The sequence below is a fragment of the Rattus rattus genome, chromosome 17, assembly GCF_011064425.1.
Source record: "Rattus rattus isolate New Zealand chromosome 17, Rrattus_CSIRO_v1, whole genome shotgun sequence".
NCBI lineage: Eukaryota > Metazoa > Chordata > Mammalia > Rodentia > Muridae > Rattus > Rattus rattus.
In genome coordinates this window covers 22,517,519-22,525,800 of record NC_046170.1, presented here as the reverse complement: position 1 = coordinate 22,525,800, position 8,282 = coordinate 22,517,519, and positions in this window count along the sequence as shown.

Genomic DNA, 8,282 nt, shown 5'->3' with positions numbered 1-8,282 from the left:
CAGGGCAGGGAAGTCCTCCAGGTGTGCCTATGGGTACCCAGAGTCATCAAAAGACAATTACGTATTCAAACGAAGGATGTTCGCAGGGCCTTATCACAGATGTAGCAATGCCTTCCATTTCCTTCCTCAATCACAGTTTCAAGTGAGCTGGAACAAGAAAGGAGGACATTCTTCCCCTTACACAATGAGCGAGTTTCATCACATTAGCAGTTTTCATTACAGTCCCATTATTTTCTATTTCGACGGCATAATAAGAGAGGTGCTGATTTGATTATTCCATAATAGTGAAAATGAATACCAGTGCAATATAAAATTGCTATTATAACACGGAGCTACTAATAGGATTCACAGGACCCTTTGGAAATTAGGTTTTACAACTATGATCACAGGGGTAGAATTAGAAAGCCAGTAAGCAACAGAAGGGAATTAGGTGTTCCACACGAGGGTCCCAGCGATTCAGACAGCTGCTCGCACGAAGCCAGGCAGCATTTACTTTAAAATGACCTGCAAAATGCAGACCTTGTGTATTCCTAGAGAGGCATCCCTTTAAGATAAGTCTCCAGGTACCCACAATGTTAAGTAAAGCTTTGTGGAAGTGCAGCAAAAACACAGGATTTACTGATTGCAAAACAAAACCATAAATGAGCTGATGGGAGAGAGAGAGTACGAAGAGGTTGATTGTTAAGGAGCAGACGGAGTCAACAGATCAACAGCAAACAAGATGTGAAGTCCTCTGAGGACTTCGGAGGAAAGAACCTCACCTTGTACCCCTCATCTCACATAACAGGGATACTAAGTCTCTGTGTGGTTATTTGTGACCCCCACCCCCAGTAGTCTGCAGGAAGGACCCATGACCCATTGCAGGACATCCCCAACTGGCAGAACAGTTCATACCTGGACTCTGTATGAAAACATGGCTTCCCCCACAACTTTAACACATCTCTGTGCTAACAGGTAGAGTGTGAGTGGAGATGTTGTTAAACCCACTGCCACCTCGAGTACTGGCAAAGACACACTGCCTTTTCCAAAGGCTCTTTCCAAGGCTAGGCTCCATCTGGGTCTGAGAGTGACCAATCCGAGATAAGCAAGACACCAGGAAAAGCAGCATCTCTAGCCTTGAGCGTATAAGCCACTGGCAGAAAGCGATGGCTAACCATGCTTGCCTTTTCCATACAAAAGAGATTATGCCAAATTTTACAAAAATTCAAATATAAATGTGTTTAGTGTTTGCTTGGCAAAAGAAGTTAGACAATGTCACGTTGAACTTTACATATACACCTTTTGTTTTTGCGTGTGAGCATTTTCATTCTCAGAAGGCGAGAAACTGTACGCTAAACAGAAATGGCAGGTGTGTCTTGTACACATCACCTCCGCACAGATGTTGACTCCTGGCACAGACTTAACAATAACCAGTACTCCACTGAGTGACAGTTCCTGGAACCCTATCATCAGCGCCCCATCATTTAAACCAATAGCACCACACAATGATGCTTTGCAGAGATGTTTGCAGTGCTCCAAAATGCTTCTCTGATTCTCAAACTGGATACCACAGAGGTTCTTCTGAGAGCCAAGAGCACTGAGGTCTGAAATCGTAGTTATGTCAGGGCTGGTCTTCAAAAGTCTCCAACCACTGTTGTGTTTTGCCTTCTTCCTTCCCTTTCAGAACAATGCAAAGGCCAATATAATAAATAATAATAATAATAAAATGTTAGCTTAATATTTATTAAGTAGTTTCTAGGTAGTAGGTATTGTACTAATCATGCCCCATTAATCACCCATTTTTTCCTTGAGAAGAATCTTATGATGTTGAAACGATGGTATTTCTTAAAACCTATGACCCTGTGGATCATAAGATAGAATTCAATTGCGGACATGTTAAAATATAAAATCCTTGCATCCTAGTAAGTGGAATATAATACAGTTTACCAGCCCCATCTACGCCTATGGCATCAGTGTCCAGGCTGTTGAAGTAAGTAAATGTCCACAGTGACAAACAAGAAAGTCTGCCCTCAAATTAAGAACTGGGCGACTCCAACATCTGAAATGTAACTGAATTGTCCTCAGTAATTTTCATGCCTCTGATCTAAACGTTTTCATATATGCAGTGGGGAATTAACATCTGCATGTTTCCATGTACCAACAAAGTTCAAAGAGTTTTCCATATTCACTAATGGCCTCACAAAAGCCAGGGCACCCACTATACCCATTCTACAGAGAGAGAAAGCAAGGACTTTGGCCAAGGCCGCTTGATGATGCTGACCAACAGGCTCTTTGGTCCACTTTGAGCTGTTGCATTGTCTTTCGAGAACTAGGAGTCTCCATCTCCATAACACAACAGTTTTGTTTACGGATAAGTGATATACACAATCCATACCACTCTGTTATACATCTGTCAAAACACACCAAAAATGTCGATAGAAAAAGAATTACAGAAACATCGAGTCATTGACATACTCTGCTCCAATCCTGATGGAAACTTCTTGAGCTGGGTGGACCAAACTGAGGGAAGTCTTGCCTCTTACATTGCCTCAACCCACCAAGTTGAACAGGCTCCTTTTAACAACCTGCCATACTAAGACGACCTTTGCAGGGCAACTTGATAACCAGCTAAGGCTGCCAGGGACACCCTTCCTAAGGAAGCCCATGTGACACTTACTACTGCTCACTACCTGAGATAAAGGGACAAGAGAGAAGATTAAGAGGCCATCAGAACTTCCTGTCATCCAATGAAGCAACAACCTGGACTTATGTCAATTCGGGAGAAAAAGAACCCGCATGACACTGAATGGCTTGGTGACACTGCTTCTCACACACCGCAAGTCTGTTTCTTATTAAAAGATCCTTCCAAGCCCACCAGACACATGAGTATCTTCTGAGTACCTAGTATTGACCATGAGCAGAAAACAAGAAAACCGAAGTCATCCAGGACCCGGATTTTAACGAAAAACAGTGTCCTGGTTACTTGTTTGTCAACCTGAACAAACTGGGGTCATCTGGGAGGAAAGAACATCAATTAAGAAATTGCCCTGCTTAGACTGAATGGTGCTGCCCCTGGGCAGGTGGTCATAGATTGTACATCAAAGCCGACTGATCAAGCCATGGTGAGCAAGCCAGTAACAGCACTCCTATACCGGCTCTGCTTCAATTCCTGCCTCCAAGTTCCTGCCTTAAGTTCCTGCCCTGACTTCCCTCTGCAATGGCCTGTGAACTGAAACAAACATTCTTGCGGTATTTGTTCATGGTGTTTATCACAGCAACTGTTATCTAAGCTGGCTGAGAGAAGTCCAGGCTTCACCTCCATTTCTAAAGGCCTCTTTCCTTTTGTGTGGCCAGAAATTCAGCTTTAGCTGAATTTAGACAACCAGCAACTTGAACAATACGGATCACACCTCCCCCCAAAACAGGGTCTTCAAGAAAAGAACAAAACACTGTCAAAGTGTAAAAGCCTATGTTCACCAAATGCACAGATTGAAAAAAAATTATCTCAAGAGCAAAAGAAAATTGGCCACTGGTTGATCTGGCACAGTATATAATAAAAAGCAGAAAAGGTTTTTTCAGAAAGTCTTTACATTGATTTTCAAACCATATTAATTTGTCAGAATAAAAAACTAAATGTAAAGTATTTTTAAATGGTATAATTCTTTTTTTACAACAAACATCAATTTGATACTATGCAGATAAGGACTGAACCTAAGAACTCATCATCTGGAAAGTGGTTTTTGGTGTAATCTCTGCACTCAGGAAGTCAAGGCAGGAGAATTACTGTGAGTTTGAGGCCGCTTTAGTAAATACCAGACTAACCTGGGCTAAGAGTAAAGCCCTGTCTCAAGACAGTGAAAAGATCATCAGTGTCTAGCAAACTTTTTACACACTATCAACTCACCCCCACCCCAACCTCTACTATTAACTCTTTGTAATAAATATAATTTTGGCTTACTGATACAATGTCTCTAGTAGCCTAGGCTGGCCTCAAACTCTTGATCTTCCTGCCTCAGCCTCTGAAATGTTGGGATTGTAAGAGTGCTCCTTCATTTCTGACTCTCAAGTACCACTTTAAACCAGAGCTTAATAAACTTGGTCTTAAAGGACCAAAGAATGCAGGTTCCAGGGACCATCTGGTCTCTGTTGCAACTACTGGGCCTTATGTGAAAGCAATATAGAAGACAGACAATGAATAACTGAGTGGAGCTGTGTTCTGATAAAACTTTATTTACAAAACCAAGGAACCATCCCTGAGCTGGTTTTCTAGTGTTGATTTAAAATATCTATTTTTCTAAAGATGTTACAGATTATGGTCTATAATGACAATTACATGTGTTCATTAAGAAAACTGACAAGCATAAAAAAAAATGCAGAATGAAGAAAGCGAGGCCATGAAGCCAAGAAAGCTGGGTTCCAGAACAGTGGGTGATCTTCAGGTGTCAGTTTCTCTGCTGATAAAACCAAGATGTGATGGTGCTAACCCACAGGGTCTCAACAGTCAGGGCTGTGCTCATGAATATGCATAGACTAATTAACATAGTCACATGTAACCCCACCTACCACTCAGCCCCACCCCAACTTCTAGTATTAACATTGGGCTTATAACCAGCGGTATTACACAATACCCAGCACAACATTGGCCTGAGCTGAGCCCATACTCACTTTGAGTAAATGAGTGAGAGAGATGGCAAAATGTGGCTTAGTTTTCAATTCAAGAACAATGATTTATAAAAATAAAAGCCAATAGGAAGACAATTATTGGTACGCTCAGGTTTTCTAGAGAAAAGCCTATATAGCCTCCACTCTGAAACTCTCAAGGAATAAGAAACAAGACATGAATAAAAAGAGCTATTTCATGAGGGGTGAGAGCCACTCTGATGTGCGGCCTAAGAGTAAGTATTGAGAATGCAGACAAAGACCATTACAGAGCTCATGCTGGTCAGAACGCAGAGAGCACCTGATCACAGCGTGTCCATCCCCAGTGGATACACATAAACCACAACTCCTGCGCTAAAACCTCGAGAGACATCATAGAAGGAGAGAGACTATGAGAGCCAGAGGACCAAGAAGTCAGAGTAAGATTGGCTCTCCTGGAACTGACAGAGAAGCAATGCTCATGATACTTCAACAATTTAGTGGCCTAAATTACTTGTCTAAATAAGACCTGAACAAGGACAATACGAATTGATGTGCTGATGTGGAAGTGGACATTCTCTCAGGGCCCCCACCCTTAGAGAACTGCTGGCTACTAACGGCAGTGGAAAGGGAGACAATTAGTCATCCACAGGAATGAGCTCTTTATTAATTATCTAATACCAAGTTATCATTCGTGTGTGTGTGTGTGTGTGTGTGTGTGTGTGTGTGTAAAACAAAAATAAATAAATAAAGAGGCCGTGAATTTGAGAGGGAGCAAGGGAGAGAAGTTATGGGAGGAATAGGAAGGAAGAAAGGAAAAGAGAAATATAATTGTAGTTTCATTTAAAAACTTTTTTAAAAGGTTAAAAAGAGCTATTAACATTATTTAAAGGAATGAAAAAGAAAAAAAAGGACTATAGCAGCAACACACTATAAATAAATTAGCCAGCTCTGATATTGTAATGCAATACTCCAAGAACAAGCATGTCATTGAATTCAAATAAGTCCACATGGCAGGTAATAACAGATACATCACATAATATAGCCGTCACTTTGGGGTCTGCTTTTCTGTTGTTACTCAAATCAAGGAGTCCTATTCTGGTATCTGTTCTCCCACAGACCCATCACCTCCACATTCATTACAGTAGGAGATATTTAATAAGTAATGGGTCATGACAATGCAAACACCATGAAGCTTCTTTTAGGGAAACTGAACATGAGGGCAACGTATGTCGGCTATTCCCGGTTGTGCAACACTGTTTGCTGCTTGGAGAAAGTGAGGATGCTTCCGTTAATTCCTCTTAGAAGCTCCCCCTTGGAAATGAGGAGAGGTGGGAAATGGTCACGTGCACGGAGCAGAGCACACGGACACGCACACTGCCAGCTGAGCGCGAGGCCATCTCTACACTCGCCGTGCTCACGTGACATGTCAACAAGATGAGCTCTGAAACCTTTGTTTCACATCGGCAATGACTGTGGATTCAGGAGGCTCTTAAAGACCAAGGGGATGAACAAGGCAAAGAGGGATGGATGGGCAGGCAAACGAATGGACCCAGGGAAGCAGCTTGAAGTGATTCTAACAGAGTCATGCCTAAAACGCACCCAAAGACCAACAGCTTTTAAAGAAGCAAGGCAAGACCAACTAAGGGAGAACCAAGTGGGTAAGGCGGACATGACCTGGGAGCACTCCTGCTCCCCATTTCCCTGTCGCCCTCAGTGGCAATACAGCTAAGAACCGAATTGACTCAATGGAATGAAGCACCAAGTGACTGATTGGTCACACTGCCAGTGAAAATGCCCCTGCTGGCCCCATCCCGGGACGGGTCACTCGCTTACTTGTTTGCTTCTTCAACTACAATAACCTCTCGATGGCAGACTCGAACAAGCATTAAACCAAGTCAATCTCAGAGCATAAAAGTAGTTCACGTTAGGAGAGACCACTTAGACTGGATTTTCATATATCTGATGGCTAGGCTTTGCCACCGTAAGTAAGTAAGTAAATAAATAAATAAATAAATAAGTAAATAAATAAATAGTAACTGCTTTGGTTCCCATCCAATGAACTCAAGTGTACTGTGGAGATTACAGAACAATCACAACTGCATCAAATCAGCTAATAATTTTATATACAGTTAGGAACTCAAAAGCCCTAGGATCATCCCAACCTTTCTCTTAGCCTATCTGTAAGTGGTGATGAGTTTTAACTTAAACTTGACATTCCAGAATTCCAGTCACTCAGTCACTACCAAAGAAGAGCTTCCATGTTAGGCTCTGAAGCTCTTTTACATACAACCAAAACTTTGGAGAGAAGCAATTAAAACCGTTTTATTTTTCCTCAAAATTGAACAATGTTCAAAGCTCCTCTCTCGGTATCAAGTCTCGGTCCTATCATGCCGGAAACACATTTTCCCTGATCTGTTGCCTGGGCATATGAATGTCTAGCTACCAGTGAGTGGTAATTCTGACTGACAATTTGATTAGATTAATAGCTGTGTGGGAGATTAGTGGATCACACCTCTGGGTGTATCTATGAGGTTTCCAGGAACAATGAGATCATGAAAGTTATAATGATCAGTAGAGTAAGCCCTTGAAGGCTGGAGGCGGGGCCTGGAAGAAATAGGTCAATGGGGAAATATCCTTGGGGCTGCATCTCACCCTTTCTCGTTCCTGTATGGACTTTCCTTCTGCTTCCTCTCCAGCATCAGAGAAACATTTTCATCCAGCATGCATTCCTGCACCACAATGCCTCGCTCAAGCAGCTGTGTCCTGAACCCTCTGATTTTTGGGTAAATTAAAATAAATTCTCCATTCTTTAAGTTGATTCTGTCCAATCCCATGTCATGGAAACAAGCAACGTTAACTAAGAGATAAGAAACACAGGGCAGAGAAAACGTGTAGTCCCAAGGAGTAGGACAGTTCAAGGTGACGAAAGAGAAAGGAATAAAAAGCTAAATGCCCATCAGCTGTAGAGGTTCATACTGGTATCTCACTCACTACAGGTTAAAGGAGAAGGATTGTCTCAAGCCCCGGGCTAGCCTGGGGTACAGTGTGAGACACTGGCTCAAAAATCCAAAACTCAACAAGACTCATAGGCGAGAAGCAAAACATATATGCAAACATGTATGCAATGATTTGCAGTCTGCTAATCTTCATCTTCACCCCCATGGCAAGTGATGGGGTGGGTTGGACTTGGGCTGCTCTGGATGCATTTGAAAGGACTAGCAAAGGCCTCAGAGATGAAGGGCAATTTTTTTTTTTTTTTTGGTTCTTTTTTTCGAGAGGGGACCGAACCCAGGCCTTTATGCTTCCTAGGCAAGAGCTCTACCACTGAGCAAATCCCCAACCCGCAATTCTTTTAATAACTTCCAAGTTTCGGAACGGTAATGTATTCACAGAACCAGAGGATTCATCACCACATACATATTAGTCATGGAAGTGGATGGGTCTAAGTAGATGGAAACCTTCGTTAGAGACTGAGACATGTGAGTTCTAATCCAAGAGCCCAAACCTTCCAACAGAGAAGCTATCAACTGAAGAAACTACTGTTTATATTTAATTAACAGTAAAATGTATGATAGCCCCTTGTTTGACACGGAGGTACACATATCTATGTCTTATATGGAAAATTTTTAAAAATCTTTCCAAAATTACAGAATTAACTTGAT